Source organism: Symphalangus syndactylus, chromosome 20 (genome assembly GCF_028878055.3).
Source record: "Symphalangus syndactylus isolate Jambi chromosome 20, NHGRI_mSymSyn1-v2.1_pri, whole genome shotgun sequence".
In the NCBI taxonomy this organism is placed as follows: domain Eukaryota; kingdom Metazoa; phylum Chordata; class Mammalia; order Primates; family Hylobatidae; genus Symphalangus; species Symphalangus syndactylus.
The window spans coordinates 45,718,979-45,737,799 of NC_072442.2; positions in this window are offsets into that span (position 1 = coordinate 45,718,979).

Below are 18,821 nucleotides of genomic sequence, written 5' to 3' on the forward strand. Positions count from 1 at the left end.
TATTGTATGCTTAACTTTTCAAGAAACTGACAAACTGTTTTCTGAAGTAGTTGCACTATTGTACATTTCCATTATCAGCGTGTGAGAGTTCCAGTTACTCCACAACCTCATCAACACTTACCATGGTCAGTCTTCCAATGACTGTGCAGTGTATCTAATTGTGGTTTTAATTTGCATTTACCTGATAACGAATAATATTGAATATTTTTTCATGCACACACTGGCCATTCTATCTCTTCTTTTGACCCTTTTACAATGGGATTGTTTGTCTTCTTCCTATCGAATTGTAAGAGTTTGCTGGATACAAGTTCTTTGTCAGATACATGTATTGCAAATATTTTCTCTCAGCATATGGCTTGCCTTATTTTCTTAGTTGTTTAAATCTTGATTCTAGGCCAGGCACGGTGGCTCATGTCTGTAATCCCAGCAGTTTAGGAGGCTGAGGCGGGTGGATCACCTGAGGTCAGGTGTTTGAGACCAGCCTGGCCAACATGGTGAAACCCCGTCTCTACTAAAAATACAAAAATTAGCTGGGCATGGTGGTGCATGCCTGTAATCCCGGTTACTCGGGAGGCTGAGGAGTAGAATCACTTGAGCCCTGGAGGCGGAGTTAGCAGTGAGCCAAGATTGCGCCACTGCACTCCAGCCTGGGCAACAAGAGTGAGACTCTGCCTCAAAAAAAAAAAAGAAAAGAAAAAAGACAAAAAAATTTTGATTCTATTAGTTCCATGTTGTGCACTCTTGAACAAGTTACTTAGTCTTTCTGACCCTTCGTTCCCTTATCAATAAAATGAGGCTAAAAGTACCTAGCATGTAGAAGTGTTGTGACATTTAACTCAATTAATATATATAAAATACCTAAACCCAGAGGAGGTCCTCAACTCCTAGTGGTCATTACTGCTATTATTAGACTGGTGCAAAAATAATTTGCTATTAGTTTCAATGACAAAAACTGCAATAACTTTTGCACAAACCTAGTATTTTCAGGCAGTTAATGGCCTCTCTTTCCCCTCTCCCGGATCTGGCCCTGATGGGGCGATATCTCTTTTCTGTCCATCTAGCTCCTGAGGATCCCATGGGCAGGCAAGGCAGGGGCAGGATGGAAATAGGATGATGACCCAAGTCATCCTGTGCCCATCCTGCCCAGACACACAAATTTGGGAACCACAGGGTACTGAGCCCGGGGGCCCACCAACCTGGAGACTCAGAGAGAAGGAAAATGTCTCTGGGACCCCATAGCTCCTACTTGTGGACCTATGCACATTCACAATTCCTTAGTCACAAAATCTACACAAACATATGTATGCCACCCCATCACACTCTGCCTGGCACCTGCACAAACTCACTTACACAGGAAGAGAAATGCAGTCATCACTCTACTCCCCAACCCCCACTGCCACTGGTCAGGAATAGCTGGCTTACTGGCCAGACCATGCATAATTCAGAGGTTTGGCTCAAAATAGTTCTATTCAGGCCCAGCTTCTCCAGTGGGGGTTAGGGGAGGAGCAGGAGCAGCAAAGGGAGTGGGGAGAGACATCTCAACTTGGAGAAGACGCTAGAGTCTGCCTCCCGCCCTAGGTGCCTGGGCAGAGTTTGGGGGCCAGGAGAACTTCAGAGCAGCCTGAAGCATTCACTTCCCAAATTCCCTCTCCCCAACACACATCCCCAAATCCTCCCACCCTGGGGAGACAGGGTCACCTGCAGGCAGCTGGGAGTGCCAACACCTGGCCATTCACACCTGCTGGGGCCTGGAGTCCCCACCTGTGTGTGTCAGGCTCCCCAACATCTCCCCAGGGCCCAGTCTGAGAGGGACACTGCTGAGTTCTCAGGCATCTTTGTCCCAGGTCTCCTGTCTTCACTTCACCAATCAATCAGTTGATAAGTCCACAAATATTTACTGAGCACATGCCCAGGCAAAGCTGGGTCCTAGGACATCAGAGGGCACCTGGCTGTGCACGGAGAGGCTCAGAACTTGCTGAGGAGGCAGGAAATCCACAGAAAAAACAAAGACTGGGTCAGAGAGGGACAGGCCATGGAGCTAGGGATGTGGGCAGGGAAAGGCTTCCAGCTGAAAGCCTGACTTGAGCTGGGCCTGCCCAGGTGAAGGCCTGGATTCAGGGAGATGGAAAGGCAGGTGGGAGGGACAGGGTCGGCTGGATGGGGGTGGAGGGTCGGAGGCTATCTGGATGTTAGTAAGAAGATTGGCTGATGGAACTGGGGTCATGTGAGGAAGTCATGGGGCAGGCCCGGCATGGCCTTCAAACTTTGGTAGTTCAACGAGGATAGGGACTGCACCATATACAACTCCTGGGGGTTTTCCAAGATTCTCCAACGTGGTGTTAAGTGCTTTTGCTTTGGAGTCAGCCTACTGGGATTCAAATCCCAAAATCACTATGTCATTGCCCCATGACTTTGGGCAAGTGACTAAAGGTGCATTTCCTTATGTGTTAAATGGGGTGTCTGTACCAGCCGGGTGCAGTGGCTCACACCTGTAATCCCAGCACTTTGGGAGGCTGAGGTGGGTGGATCACTTGAGGTCAGAAGTTCAAGATCAGCCTGGCCAACATGGTGAAACCCTGTCTCACCAAAAATTAGCCGGGTGTGGTGGCACAGGCCTGTAATCCCAGCCACTCGGGAGGCTGAGAGGCTGAGGCAAGAGAATCACTTGAACCGGGGAGGTGGAAGTTGCAGTGAGTCGAGATCGGGCCACTGCGTGCCAGCCTGGGTGACAAAGCTAGACTCCGTCTCAAAAAAAAAAAAAAAAAAAGTCTGTACCTTTTGACCCTGTTGAAGAGATTAAGTAAGGAGTGAACATATATTGGGAGGCTGAGGTGGGCAGATCACCTGAGATTAAGGGTTCGAGCCAACATGGAGAAACCCCATCTCTACTAAAAACACAAAAAAATTAGCCGGGCCTGGTGGCAGATGCCTGTAATCCCAGCTACTCAGGAGGCTGAGACAGGAGAATTGCTTGAACCCGGGAGGTGGAGGTTGCAGTGAGTTGAGATCGTGCCACTGCACTCTGGCCTGGGTGAAGAGCGAGAAGCCGTCTCAAAAAAATTAATAAATAAAAAGAAGTGCACAAATAGTGCTCGGCCTGCCTCCCATGTTCTTCCCACCTGCGTGGAGACAGACGCAGCAGCACAGAGTGTCTTCAGGACCTGGGTGGCTGACCAGGAGAGAGTGTTACTGCCCAACAGTGAAAAGATGGTGTTGGTGGGCCGGGTGCAGTGGCTCATGCCTGTAATCCCAACGCTTAGGGAGGCTGAGGCGGCGGGTAGATCATTTGAGGCCAGGAGTTTGAGACCAGCCTGGCCAACATGGCGAAACCCCGTCTCTACCTAAAAGTACAAAAATTAGCTGAGTTTGGTGGCACGCACCTGTAGTCCCAGCTACTCAGGAGGCTGAGACACAGGAATCGCTTGATCCCGTGAGGCGGAGATTGCAGTGAGCTGAGACCACACCACTGTCCTCCAGCCTGGGTGACAGAATGAGACTCCATCTCAAAAAAAAAAAAAAAAAAAAAAAAGACAGATGGTGTTGGTGGACAGAAAGCAAGAGGGCTTCCTGACGGAGTAGGTCTTTGAGCTGTGATTTGAGACAAGGTGCCTGATCCAGAACTCCTAGAGGCAATGTGAACTGGTGGGCCCAGTGATATGGGGGCCATGTAATCCATGGAACACCACACTTTCCATGACACCCTGGGAGTCACAGGAGGGTTTTGGTTTTGCTTTCCTGTGGTTTTTCCCTGCACAAAGTCTGCATGAGGGTTGCTTTGACTCTAGGTTCTGAAAGGCTCCTTTCCTCCTCTCCAGCTCAGGCTCCATCCACCTCTTTGGGCCTCTGGCTCAGTCTCTCCATCACTCTGCCTCCACCTCTTTTGGTCTTACTAATTTTGTCTTTCCCTGAGCCCCTTTCTCCCTCTCTTCCTTGTTCCAAGCCTCTCACAGGCTCGATTCTATCTTCCCCACCTCTCCTTTGTGCTCTCTCTCTCTCTCTCTGTCTCTCTTTCTCTCTCTCTCTCTCTCTCTGTCTCTCTGTTGTCTCTCCAGGGACCTTTGTAAAACTCTGCACTCTCTTCCTGGAGACTGGGGCAGCTGGGGAGTGGGGATCGGAGTCCCTGCCTCTAGGGGGCCCATGTCCCAGGCCCAGCTCTGTTGATTAGGGCTTTTTTCAGAGGACTGGAGACATCAATGACTGTTACAAGCTTCACCAATGCTGCTAATATTAGCCCAGGAAGGCAGCTCACTGATGGATTAGGAGAAATTAAGAATTCAAATTCTGTAATTTGAATTGGAGGGCTGCTGCTTGCTGACAGCTAATACTTCCCCAGAAATTAATGAGTGAAGGAGGGATGGCAGCACTGGTTTTCTTCTTTGACGATACAATTTTACCCCGTGATCCACGCCTTTGAAACTCCCATCTCCAGGCAGGCACTCGCCTGAAGGGCCAGGGTCCTGCAGGGTCCTGTTTGTCTCAGATCTTATTTGTGGATCCCAGAAATTCTCGGGAACTGGCCTTCTCATTCCGAGCTGAGCCCTCTGCGTCTGCCTGCTGATGCCTCAGCATGAGGCCGGCTGGCTCTGGGAGAGGCGAGGTGAAGCTGGAGAAAGGACAGGGTCAGGGCACCGGCAGAGCTTGCTTTCAGTCCCCTTCTGGCTGCGTGTGACCCTGACAAAGGTCTGAACCTGTCTGTAAAATGGAAATTATAATTCCCCGCATTAGGGGATGTTGGAGGCACAGAGGCAAGCATCTCACGGCTACCTTCATTCCTCTCTCACCGCTTCCCTTTCTCCCTGGGCATTTCTGCTGTTTGGTCCTTCAGAATATCCACCAACCTCCTCTCAGCCAAACCATGCTGAGACCTCCTTGAAACTGCCTCCTCCAGGAAGTCTGCCTGGGCTTCGTACTGTTGAGATTGACTGGCTCCTGAGTGCTCACGGCCTCATTTCTGAACCATCTCCCCTGCTGTCTCAGAGTTTTAGATGATTTCTAAGAGGGTGTCCTGTCTCCCAAACCAGATTGTTATTCTCCTGGAGGTGGCACTGGCCCTGCGCCTCAAACCCAATAGGTGCTCAATACCTGGCAAATGAATTGCACCAACACCTTCTGTCCTCTTTGCACCTGCCTCACTGTCCCTTCACCCATGCCCAGTGATGCTTGTTGATGGCGGGTGGGTGCTGGGGCTGGGGTCTGGCCAGTCTTCCCTGTAGTCCCAGTGCCCATGTCTTGGGTGGGAGGGGAGGGGCGGTGGGGGAGACACGTTCCTGCTGTGAGTAGCACATTCTCCAAAATGGCACCTTTAATGCATTATATATATAATATATATATTATATATATAATATATATATATTATATATATATATATAATATATATATATATATATATAATATATATATATATATTCTCAGTCTGTTGCCCAGGCTGGAGTGTAGTGGTGCCATCATAGCTCATTGCAGCCTTGACCTCCCAGGCTCAAGCAATCCTCCTACTTTAGCCTCCTGAGTAGCCGAGACTATAGGCATGGCTGTACCCAGCTAAATTTTTTTTTTTTTTTTTGAGATGGAGTCTTGCTCTGTCACCCAGGATGGAGTGCAGTGGTGAGATCTGGGCTCACTGCAACCTCTGCCTCCCAGGTTCAAGTGATTCTCCTGCCTCAGCCTCCTGATAGCTGGGACTACAGGCATGCGCCACCACACCTGGCTAATTTTTGTATTTTTAGTAGAGATGGGGTTTCACCATATTGGCCAGGCTGGTTTCGAACTCCTGACCTTGTGATCTGCCCGCCTCAGCCTCCCAAGGTGCTGGGATCACAGGCATGAGCCACTGTGCCTGGCCACCCAGCTAAATTTTTAAATGTTTTAACTTTTTCTAGAGACTAGGTCTCCTAACACTGCCCAGGCTGGTCTCAAACTCCTGGGCTCAAGTGATCCATCAGCCTCAGCCTCCCAAAGGGCTGAGATTACAGGCATGAGCCACCTAAGCGATTTCTTTAAAAAAGTGTTGACTGAGGCAGGAGGATCACTTACGCCCAGGAGTTTGAAGTTACAATGAGCAATGACTGGGCTACTGCACTCCAGCCTGGGTGACAGAGCAAGACCCTATCTCTAAAAAAATAAGAAATATTTAAAAAGCGTTGGCTGGGCACCGTGGCTTATACTTGTAATCCCAGCATTTTGGAAGGCTAAGGTGGGAGGATCACTTGCGCTCAGGAGGTCAAGACCAGCCTGGGCAACATAGTAAGATTCCATTTCTACAAAAAATTTAAAATATTAGCCAGGCATGGTGCCGTGCACCTGTAGTTTCAGCTTCTCAGGAGGCTGAGGCAGGAGAATTGCTTGAGCCCAGGAAGTAGAGGCTGCAGTGAACTATGTTGGAGCCAATGCACCCGAGCCTGGGTAACAGAGCAAGACCTCATTTCTAAACAAAATAAACAATTTTTTTTTTTTTTTTTGAGACGGAGTCTCGCTGTCGCCCAGGCTGGAGTGCAGTGGCGCAATCTCAGCTCACTGCAGGCTCCGCCCCCGGGGTTCACGCCATTCTCCTGCCTCAGCCTCCCGAGTAGCTGGGACTACAGGGGCCTGCCACCTTGCCTGGCTAATTTTTTTTGTATTTTTAGCAGAGACGGGGTTTCATCGTGTTAGCCGGGATGGTCTCGATCTCCTGACCTCACGATCTGCCCGCCTCAGCCTCCCAAAGTGCTAGGATTACAGGCGTGAGCCACCGATTTTTTAAAGAAGTGTTGACATGGTGTTTGTTAAGGTGTGGAGAAAAGGAGTTACAGAGAGCCCTGAGAAAGCCAGACCTCAAGACCATGAAGATGCGTCCTTCCTCCTGGCCCCTCAACCTTTCAGCACACCCCTCCCCTCTCCTCCTGCCCCAGTCCCAGGCCCACTCTCGCTCCTGGCACCTGGCTGAGCTCTGGCTCGGGGTGGGGAGGGACATCCTTAGCTGCCAGGCAGGTGGGCTCTACAAGGCTCAGTGCCTACAAGCCCCTGCAGAATTGGCCACCAAAGAGTTGGTGCTGGACTTCTCTAGCCTCATGGAGAGCGAAGGCACAGGGAGAACCAGCGCAAATGGCTTCCTTCGTTCCTCGGAGGGGTCTTGGGGGTCACCTAGGACCCTCTCTTTGACAGATGGGAAAACCAAAGCTCAGAAAGGTTAGCATATGTTCAAACAAACACCAGTCATCTGTCTAGCAGGGAGAAAGGGTGATCCCAGGAGCAGATAAATCCAAATCCCTTTCGAAGGCCCTCCTGGATCCTGGAAAATCAAATGTTCTTTCCAACTCTGCTTCCTTGGGCTAGTGTTTGAGCAAAAGTCTACTTCAGCTGGGCTGGGACTGGGGTCAGAGGAGGGAAGGAAATTGGCAGAAAAGTAGTTTTCTAAGTGGCTGAGGGCTGCTTTGGGCAGGAGACAGGCTGCTAGGAACCTGTCCCCTCCAACCCCCTCCACAACCCACTTGCGTGGGAAGCCTTTCCCCCACACCCATTTTCTCTTTCCGGCTGAGGCTTACCCTGGATCTAGGATGAACGTGGGGGGCCTGGGGAGAGGTAGGGGCTGGGAAGAGTCCTGTCTGCCTTTCGAACCTCATGGGCAGGTGGGGCTCCTGCCTGACATTCCCATGCTGCTCCCGCCCCCGCGTGGCTCCGCTGATGCCCAAATCGCCTTTTCCCAGATCCAATTAAAACAGCGTTTGGAGCAAGGTTGAAATAATCACATAATCATTTTCTCCAGTAAAGTTACTGGCTGGAGCCCGATTTGAAAGCTGAGCTGGTAATTGAATCTGAGGGGCAGCGACAGAAGAGGAGCTGGGGGGAGTGGTGGGGACTCTGTGGGGCCCAGAGGCTCCTGGCTGTGATTACCCCTCCCACCGCTGGTAATAGAAGGTGTTGCAACCCCCTCCTACTGTCCATCCCCATCTCACTCCCTCCCTCTAGTAACAGATGTCTCTCGGGGCTATAGAACTCCCAGACTTCAACAGGAGAACAGGCCCAGAGCCCATGCCATCAGACTTTCTCGGTTCACAGGCCAGACTGGGGAGGCCACATGCCCACAGTCATGCAGAGAGGTCAAGCAAAGCCAGGACTCCAACCCAGGTCTCGGACTCTCCAGCCACTGTTTTTTTTTTTTTTTTTTTTTTTTGACAGAATTTTGCTCTGTCGCCCAGGCTGGAGTGCAGTGGCACGATCTCAGCTCACTGCAACCTCTGCCTCCCGGGTTCAAGCGATTCTCCTGCCTCAGCCTCCCAAGTAGTTGGAATTACAGGCGCGTGCCACCACACCTGGCTAATTTTTTTATTTTTAGTAGAGACGGTGTGCCACCATGTTGGCCAGGCTGGTCTCAAACTCCTGATCTCAGGTGATCCACCTGCCTCAGCCTCCCAAAGTGCTGGGATTACAGGCGTGAGCCACTGGGCCTGACCCAGCCACTGCTTTAATCTCCACTTCAGGTTTCCTGACTCTCAGGCCCTCCCCAGTCTCTCATTCTCTGCCCATCTTCCTCCACCATCTCCCAGGATTTCCTGGTCCCACCCTATCCTCTCTGCAGTGGAGACGGGAAGGGACTACCTGCATGATCTCTGGGCCAGTGGGCTGTGCAGCAGGGGCTCCCTGCACATCAACAGCTGACATGCCCAGACTGGGCAGCCCTGCTTGGTCCTCCACCATGTCCTTCCTCTCAGCATTTGACTGGGGGCTCAGACTATCTGCCATGTGTGGCTTATTCATTTCTTCTCTCCTTCCTTTCTTTCCTCCACTCTAAATATTCTTTATGTCCCTACTGCCTGTGAGGCCCTGAGCAGGATCCTCCCGCAATCGGGAGGTATAGACAGAGCAGCAGCTGTGCTCACAGGCCCGTGGCAGATGTGAGCAAGTTAACACAAGAGGGGGCCCTCACCTGCAGCTGGGGGACGGGGCATCCTGGCTGAAGTGACCTCTAAGCTGACGTCTCAAAGCTGAAGAGAAGTGCGTGACTCAAGACAAATGCAAAGGCTGGGAAGCAAGAAACGCCCGGGTGTGATCTTGGGCAAGTTGAGGTCTCAGTTTCCTCATCTCTAGAATGAACTCCTGGCTCAGTTTGCCTCGTGAGATTCTGGGGAAGAATGAACATGGAGGTGTCTGTAAGATGGAAAATCCCACTTAACTGATGACAGTTTTTTGTTTTTTTGAGACAAGTTTCCACCCTTGTCGAGGCTGGAGTGCAGTGGTGTAATCACAGCTCACTGCAGCCTCGAACTCCTGGGCTCAAGCAATCCTCCTGCCTTAGCTTCCTCAGTAGCTGGGATTACAAACGTGAGCAACCTTACCTGGCTAATTTTCTTTCTTAAAATTTTGTGTAGAGACAGGGGTCTTGCTATGTTGCCTGGGCTGGTCTCAAACTACTGGCCTCAAGTGATCCTCCCACCTCAGCCTCCCAAGGTCGAGGATTAAGGCATGATTAGGTGCTGGAATTACAGGCATGACCCATTGTGCCCAGCCAATGATTGTTGCTAATGGAGGGCATTTGTCCCCTATCCCAGACAAGAGACAGAGTGTGGGGGCGGGGTGGGTCGGTGGTCGGGGTGGTGAGGGAGGCCAGAGGTGGGAGGAATGGGAATCGAGGACTTGCTCTGCAGAGTCCTTGTGGCTATTCCAGATTGGAAGCCAGCAGCTGGATGGGGGCATTGTCTCACCACATGGCTGGGAGTTGTGAGGATGGAAGAAATCATAGGGTTTGGCCAGGCGCGGTGGCTCACGCCTGTAATCCTAGCACTCTGGGAGGCCAAGGCAGGCGGATCACCTGAGGTCATGAATTCGAGACCAGCCTGGCCAACATGGTGAAACTCCGTCTCTACTAAAAATAAAAATCAGCTGGGCATGGTGGCGTGTGCCTGTAATCCCAACTACTCGGGAGGCTGAGGCAGGAGGATCGCTTGAACCTGGGAGATGGAGGTTGCAGTGAGCCAAGATCGCAGCATTGCACTCCACCCTGGGCCACAGAGCAAAGAAACCACAGGGTTGGTGGCTGCTGGCAGGGCTAAGTCTGGTTCCTCTGGCCAGTGCCCAGCTTCCCCACGCTCACTATCCTCTGGGCCTGGGGCACTCTAAGCCCCAGGAGTCAAGGTGGGACTCTGAAGGAATCCAGTCCCCTCCCTGCACCTCTCAGCCAATCAATATCTGCTCTGCCCTCCCTGCCTTCAGCAGGGTTGGTGCCAGATGTGCCATCCGGGAACTCACTGATTGGTTGAGGGAGCAACCCCTCTGCCTACCACTCACCATGGAGGCTCTTGGAGAGACCTAGCCATGGGCAAGCTTTGTGCCCTGCAAATGGCTCAGTGGCGCCAACCACTGAGCTGCCTGCCCCTGGGCCCTCATAAGACCATGCCTGCAGCCTCAGTGGCCTTCTGGGCATGGCTGGCCTCCCGGTCAGCAGCTGTAGGGGTGAGCCACGGCTCTCATTAGAGCTTAATTAATCAATTGAGCTAATCAGACAGCTGTGATGTGCTGCGGTTGCAGATGTGGGGGAGAGGGAGAGAGTTGGAGCGTGAGGCACTGGTAAGGTGAGCTGGGGCTGGCAGGGCCTGGAGTGGCAGCAGAGCCTGGTGGGTTGGCAAGGGAGGAGGGGGCTGGAAAGGAGGATGAATGCTCCTGACAAAGGCCTGTGATGGGTTGCTCTGAAAGGTGACCTTGGCAAGGTGCCAGAGACCGAGGCTGGGGGAGGAGGAAGTAGGACCTCTCCCACCTCCAGCTTCCTCTCTCATTTTTTATCTTGTTACGTGTGTCTCCAAAGCTTTTTGAAATCCTCCACTGAATGGAATGGGAAAAGGAGACAAAGACAAAAAAAGGTAGATCCTCACATTCCCAGTGATCCCAGTCTGATGGGGGAGGCCAGAGGTCTACTGGCAGCACAGAGACCCAGACTAAGAGATGGTGACCGAGACACAGTGTCTTTCCAGGTGAGCTGCTCAGGCTTGGACATCTGGACTGGGTGGATGGGGAGGAGCCAGAGGGACCGGAGCCAAGGGTAGGCGGGAGTCCAGTAAGAATATTGGGAGGAGGGGAGCGCCTCAGCGGGTTTTACAATGTGATGTGCAAAATCTTGTTTCATCTATTCTTTTCTCACGTCCAACCTTGGTGTTACCTTGGGCTGGGGAGCGAGCAGGACAGGAAGTGCAATGGTGAGAAATGGGCTCCGAGAGGACTCATGGACAGCCGAGATAGCTCTGCCCTCCAGGGGCTTCCATTTCCAGACGCTTACCGGGAGTCTGAAGCTGTGAGAGAGAAAGATCCAGGGCCTGGGACATGCAAGGGGCTACGGGAGATGGATCAGAGGAGGGCAGGCATTTCTGATGAGGCTACCTGGCAAGCGTTCCCAGAAGAGGTGGCATTTGAGCCAGGCCTTTCAGAATGGATGGATTTCAATCAGCAGAATTGGGTGTGGAGAGGAAGAAGGATGTTGCAGGAGGAGAAACGGCCCAGGCAAAGGCAGAGAGGCTGGACAGCCTTAGGCAGGGCCAGTTGGCACAGCAAGTTGGGCTGGAAACAAGGTACCTGTTTGTGTCAGGTGGAAAGAGCTTGATGGTGAAGGGCTCTTGGAATGCCAAACCAAGGAGTTTGAAAGGGAATTTGGTAGACACTAGGAATCACTGTAAGTCTCTAACTGGGAAGAATAGGCTGAAAGTAGCTGTACAGAGAGGATGTCTATGGAAACAGTTCTTTGTAGGATGGAACCAAGAAGGAAGAAATCTGAAACAAGAAGAAAGAAATGCCAGGTGTGGTGGCTCACGCCTGTCATCCCAGCACTTTGGGAGGCTGAAGCAGGCAGATCATGAGGTCAGGAGTTCAAGACCAGCCTGGCCAACATAGCGAAACCCCATCTCTACTAAAAATACAAAAATTAGCCGGGTGTGGTGGCGCATGCCTGTAGTCCCAGCTACTCGGGAGGCCGAGGCAGGAGAATCGCTTGAACCCGGGAGGCGGAGGTTGTGGTGAGCTGAGATTATGCCACTGAACTCTAGCCTGGGCAACAGAGCAAGTCTCCATCTCAAAAAAAGAAAAGAAGAAGAAGAAGAAAGAAAGAAAGGCTGGGTGCGGTGGCTCACGCCTGTAATCCCAGCACTTTGAGAGGCCAAGGTGGGCAGATCACTTGAGGTCGGGAGTTCGAGACCAGCCTGACCAACATGGAGAAACCCTGTCTCTACTAAAAAAAATACAAAAGTAGGCGAGCATGGTGGTGCATGCCTGTAATCCCAGCTACTCAGGAGGCTGAGGCAGGAGGATCACTTGAACATGGGAGGGGGAGGTTGTAGTGAGCCGAGATTGTGCCATTGCACTCCAGCCTGGGCAACAACGGCAAAACTCCGTTTCAAAAAAAAAAAAAAAAAAGAAAGGCCAAGTGCAGTGGCTCATGCCTGTCATCCCAACACTTTGGGAGGCAGAGGTGGGAGAATTACTTGAGGCAGAGGTGGGAGAATTACTTGAGGCCAGGAGTCCGAGGTCAGCCTGGGCAACATTGAGAGGCCCCATCTGCACAAAAAAATAAAAAAAAAATAGCTGGGTGTGCTAATGCACTACATGTGCATGCACCTGTAGTCCTAGTTACTTGCGAGGCTGAGGAGGGAGGATCACTTGAGTCCAGCAGTTGTAGACTGCAGTGAGCTATGATCATGCCACTGTACTCCATCCTGGGTGACAGAACAAGACCCTGTGTAAAAATAAATAAATAAATAAATAAATAAATAAGTAAAAGAAGAGGCTGGGCCAAGTGGCTCACACCTATAATCCCAGCACTTTGGGAGGCCGATGCAGGCAGATCATTTGAGCCCAGGAGTTTGAGACCAGCCTGGGTAATGTGGCGAAATCTGGTCTCTACCAAAAATACAAAAAATTAGCTGGATGTGGTGTTGCGTGCCTAGGGTCCCAGCTACTTGGGAGGCTGAGGTGGAAGGATCTCTTGAGCCCAGGATGTTGAGGCTCAAGTAGCTGGGACTATTTTTACACAGGGTCTTGTTCTGTCACCCAGGATGGAGTACAGTGGCATGATCATAGCTCACTGCAGTCTACAACTCCAGCCTGGGTGACTGAGGGAGATCCTGTCTTAAAAAAAAAAAAAAAAAAAAAAAAGTTAAATCCCAGATCTATCCCTTAGTTGCAGAGTCTGCAAAAGAAATATCTGAGGGGCTGGGCACCTCAAAGTGTAATCCTAGCACTTTGGGAGGCTGAAGCAGGTGAATCACCTGAGGTCAGGAGTTCAAGACCAGCCTGGCCAACATGGCAAAACTCTATCTCTACTAAAAATACAAAAATTAGCCGGGTATGGTGGTTTGACTATAATCCAGCTTCTCGGGAGGCTGAGGCAGGAGAATCGCTTGAATTTGGGGGGAGGAGGTTGCAGTGAGCCAAGATTGCGCCACTTCACTCTAGCCTGGAAAGAGTGAAACTCAAAAAAAAAAAAAAAAAGATATAACTGAGGGCTCACTGTCGCTCTTGGGACCTGGCAGGTGGGCTGGGGGCTTGGTCCTGGGGTAGCCTGGTGCTTCTCTCCACACTCCTCCCCAGGCAGGGCAATTGTGCAGCTAGGACAGGGAAGACCAATGGGAAGTAGGGGCTGGGACCACTTGGGTACAAGATCAGCTGGCCCAGGTGTGAGATTCAGGTTTCCAGGTCCCCTTCTCTGGCTCCCAGCATCAGCAGAAAATGTCAGACTAGACCCACGAGGGCCTCCCAGCCAGCACTCGGCTGCCTTTGCATTGCCCTGAAATAGTCCTGTCCACTCCTTCCCACAAACCCTCACGCCTAGAGCAGCTGAGAAGCAGGGCCTGGGTATCCTGGCCCCACCCCAGCGTGTCCAGCTCACTCACTGCTGGATGTGCTGTGTGGCTCTCAGAAAATCACACCCTTTCTGGGCCTCCTGTCCTACCCTCTTTCTCCAGCCTCCCCCTGAAGTTGGAGGGCCCCTGCAGACTCTGGGAGCACAGCCAGCAATAGCCAACGAACGGAGGGGCGGCCTCAAAAGGGGCTCCCTCCCTCCTCACTTTCTCTTTTCCCCGTGCACGTTCATGGCTTACAAGCACACTGACTTTGTGTAAGAAACCTTTTTACAGCCTTTAAAGCAGGGTTGATCACAGCTATTCCCATTTGAGTGATGATGCAGCTCCGAGAGGGGCCTTACCTTAGATGCTACAGCCAGAAGACTAGGCACTGACTGGGAATGAGGCGTTCCCAAGCCCAGCTGTCAGGCTCTTCCCTCCAAACCAGCTGCTGTAGTTGCCAGGGGACTCCGGGAAGGGGAGCTCAGTGTCTGCCCCAGCCTGGTCCCTATCCTGGCGAAGTGGCCATTAGTCTGCCTCCCCTACAGAGCCCCTGCTAGGGCACCGTAATGCCTCAGAGGCCAGAAAGTTGTTCCCACCCCCAGCAAAAGGAGGACTCTGCCTTGTATTTCTCAGGGACTCACTTCACCTTCTGCCTCCAGAGGTCCCTCCTCACTATCACGGGCGCGGGCCGGGGGCAGGGGTCGGGGCAGAAGCTCCTATCCTGTGGGCTTCTCATTCCAGATCTGTGCTGGCCCAGTACGGTAGCTCCCGCCACATGTGGCTTCAGGGCACCTGGAATGTGGCTAGTGACACATGCTGAAATGGTATTTTAGATATATTGCGTTAAGTTAAAAGATATTATTTGAGGCAGGGCACGGTGACTCACACCTGTAATCCCAGCACTTTCGGAGGCCAAGGCAGGCGGATCACGAGGTCAAGAGATGGAGACCATTCTGGCCAACATGGTGAAACCCCGTCTCTACTAAAAGTACAAAAATTAGCAGGGCGTGGTGGTGCACACCTGTAGTCCCAGCTACTCAGGAGGCTGAGGCAGGAGAATTGCTTGAACCTGGGAGGCAGAGGTTGCAGTGAGCTGAGATCACGCCACTGCACTCCAGCCTGGCGACAGAGCCAGAATCCGTCTCAAACAAACAAACAAAAAAAAACAGTACATTGGCTGGGTGTGGTGGCTCATGCCTGTAATCCCAGCACTTTGGGAGGCCAAGGCGGACAGATCACCTGAGGTTGGGAGTTCAAGACCAGCCTGACCAATATGGAGAAATCCCATCTCTACGAAAAATACAAAATTAGCCGGGCGTGGTGGCGTATGCCTGTAATCCCAGCTACTCGGGAGGCTGAGGCAGGTGAATTACTTGAACCCAGGGGGTGGAGGTTGCGGTGAGTGGAGATTGCGCCATTGCACTCCAGCCTGGGCAACAAGAGCGAAACTCTGTCTCCAAAAAAAAAAAAAAAAAAAAAGAACATTTAACTGTACATATATGGGCTGGGTGCAGGGGCTCATTCCTGTAATCTCAACACTTTGGGAGACTGAGGTGGGAGGATCACTTGAGGCCAGGAATTTGAAACCAGTCTGGGCAACATAGCGAGAGCCCCATCTCTACAAAAAGTACAAACAAATAAACAAACAAAAAATCCCCCAAAACTAGCCAGGTGCTCAGGAGGCTAAGGTGAGGGGATCGTTTGAGCCCAGGAGGTTGAGGCTGTAATGAGCTACGATTGTGCCACTGCACTTGCAGCCTGGGCCACAGAGGGAGACCTTGTCTCTTAAACAAATTAGTTTAAAAAAAATTTTTAAGTGCATATGTGGCTTACAGTATATTTCTACTGGGCAGGGCTCCCCAGATAGCAATAGCCCCTCAGCCCTGTCCAGTGTTTTGTATAATCTCATTTAAAAACTCTGAGACCAGTGGGGTGGGGGGTGCCTGCCTCTATTTTACAGACAAGGAAGGTGAGACTCTTATGAGGTCAGATGACTTGGTCAAGGTCATATAGCCAGGAAGGGGTGGAGGCCCAGGTTTTCCTGACTCTAGATCTGAGACAATCAGGAGAGATGTCCCTGCTTCCCCATGGGCATTGACCCACACTGGAGCACTCACTACCCCCAGCCCCTGCTGCAGCCACTGCCCCCTCCCCACACTCTAGGAATCTTCCACTAGAAACAGCCCCCTGACAAATCCCATTAAGACGAATGCCTCATGGGCCTCCATTGAGGCCGGAGTCTGATTTGAGTTAGACTCTGTGGCCTACGATTCCCCGTCAAAGCTGGTGCCTTCATCCTGCAACTAAAGGCATGGCTCCTTTGTACCTGCTGCCACTCACACACATCAGGGTAGAAGCAGCAATGACCACTGCTCCCTGGGACATGCCCGTCTCTCTCCCACCCATACTCCTCCACCTGGGTTCCACCTTATCTAGCTACTCCTTGAAGATGGGCATATCCAGTGATGCTAGGGGACTGTTTCTTTAATTTCCCCCCTGTCTGTCCCTGGAACGTGATAAAAATACCCAGCATTGATCTTTTTTTCTTCCCTTTCTGCCAGGATAATGTTTACCCAGGTGTCAATCAGGAGAAGAATTTGGCTTCCTAATTTCTCTTCTCCTCCCTGGGGGCCGCACATCTCCCCGCCTCGCACGGACACTGAGCTGGAATCAAGGTTACTAATAATCCCCCAGCACACACAGACACCGAGAGCACATATATTAAAGTCACATATTGATTTATATTTTCGGGTCCCTCTTCCTTTCTGCCCAGCCTCAGCCTTTCTCTTTGCCAAGGAGAAAAAAGAATTACACAGCTATATTCATCGCCAAGATGTTTAGTGTAAAGAGCATTGTGTCCGAAGGTAATTCCCGCTCCCCTGCCCTCTTTGGGGGTATTTTTAAAAAATAGTGTGGCATTGCCTATCCATACGCATTTATCTTTTTGCTGTTCGTTCTTTCAATTTTCCCTGAGGGAACCAAAGAGAGATTTAAGGTAGACTGTCAGAAGGACTTCCTGGCTTGACAAATGGTGGGCTGCCATCCCCAAAGAGGCTGGTTGTTTCGCCAGCAGAGAGAATCCTATTGCAGGTAAGGGTGGGGTGGGTAAGAGTGAGTGTAGAAGGCAGGGCAATGGATTCAGCAGCCTCTAGAGGTCACCCCAGGCTGGATGTGGTGACTCATGCCTGTAATCCCAGCATGTTGGGAGGCTGAAGCGGGGGCAACATTGAGGCCAGGAGTTTGAAACCAGTGTGGGCAACATGGTAAGACCCTGTCTCTAAAAAAAAAAGAAAAGGAAAAAAAATTAGCCACACATGTAATCTGTAATCCTAGCTATTCGGGAGAGTCGCCTGGGCCTAGAAGTTCAAGGTTACAGTGAGCTATGATGGCTCCGCTGCACTCTCATTTGGGCTACAGAGTGAAACCCTGTCTCTAAAAAAATAAAAATAATAATAAAAGGCCGGGCACGGTGGCTCATACCTGTAATCCCAGCATTTTGGGAGGTTGAGGCGGGCAGATCACGAGGTCAGGAGATCAAGACCATCTTGGCCAACATGGTGAAACCCCGTCTCAACTAAAATACAAAAAATTAGCCGGGCATGGTGGCACACACCTGTAGTCCCAGCTATTCTGGAGGCTGAGGCAGGGGAATCGCTTGAACCCGGGAAGCAGAGGTTGCAGTGAGCCGAGATCGTGCCACTGCACTCCAGCCTGGTGACAGGGCAAGACTCTGCCTCAAAATAAATAAATAAATAAATAAATAATAACAAAAGAGATTACTCACCAGTTCAAATAGCACCTCATAATTACTGGCTGTGGTCCCATTTCACAGGTGGGAAAATCAAGGAGTGAGTTTGCTTCCCATTGGCAGGGAACTGAGGCTCTCTGGATTCTATGTCAACCTTGCCTTTCCACCTGGATTCAGGATTTGATGGGAAAATAACTTTCCTCCAAGTGGGGCTGACTCCTGCACTGAGACTCTGGGGGCGGGACACTGGGGGGGTAGTGCTGGCAGGGAAGGAGGCTTATTCTTTAAAAAGGGCTCTCAAAGCACTAAGCATGAGGCTCACAGTCTTCCCCTAACCTCTCTTCCCACCCAGAGGCCCTGTCACTCTGGCAGAGCAGGCATTTAAAAATGCCAGGCTAGGCATTTGACTCCAGTTCCCTCGGGGGCTCTTGGGATGGAAGCAGTGTTGAGCATGGGAAAGGAGACTCCCACACAAACTTGGCCCCATCTTCTTCATGCCGGTTGTGAGTTTCCTCCCCTCTCCCATACTTCATTTGCTCCTCACAAATGCTCTGGGAGGTAGAGGGCATCAGCCTCATTTTACACATGGAAAACTGAGGTTAAGTAGTTGACTAGCAACATGTACCAGGAGAAGGTAAAGCCTCAACTACAGCCCAGCTGTCCCGATTCCCCCCTGCCACAGGGCTGGCCTCTTGGTACTCAGCTTGGCAAGGGTCAGGAGCCTTGGTGACCTTTTTCAGATCCCTCCGGCCTCCTTGCCTGGCTGCGGCCTTGGGATCATGGCTCTCTCACTCTCCACCCAGGTATTGGAAAAGCGGCTTCTCTTTTGGTTGTGCCCAGATGCACTTGGGCTGGGGGTCAGGACTTTCCCTGATGGAGCTTGACCAAGGTCCTGGGGCCTGTTCAGCCCCTGCCAGAGACTCTGGGGATGCTGGCTGTCCGCTGCTTTCCCTTTGGTATTTTTCAGTGGCTTGGTTGAGTTGCCTCGAACTCACTGTCTCTCACTTCCTTCTAGAGCCTATTTTATCCCCTAGCAGGGTGAGAACTAATATCTGTGGGAAGTCACTGTGTGCCAGCCCTGGGCAGGGTGCTGTCCCTCCATGCTGTTGACCCCACAAGGTGAAGGTTGATCCCCCATGTTATGGGGGACTCCGAGGCTCAGGGAGCATAAGTAACTTCCCCAAGGTCACCCAGCGGGTAAGGGGAGTTCCTAGGACGGGGCCTGGTCTTCCTGACCCCAAGTCCTTGCTTTGAGCTCACTCCACCCAACTGCTGTCTCA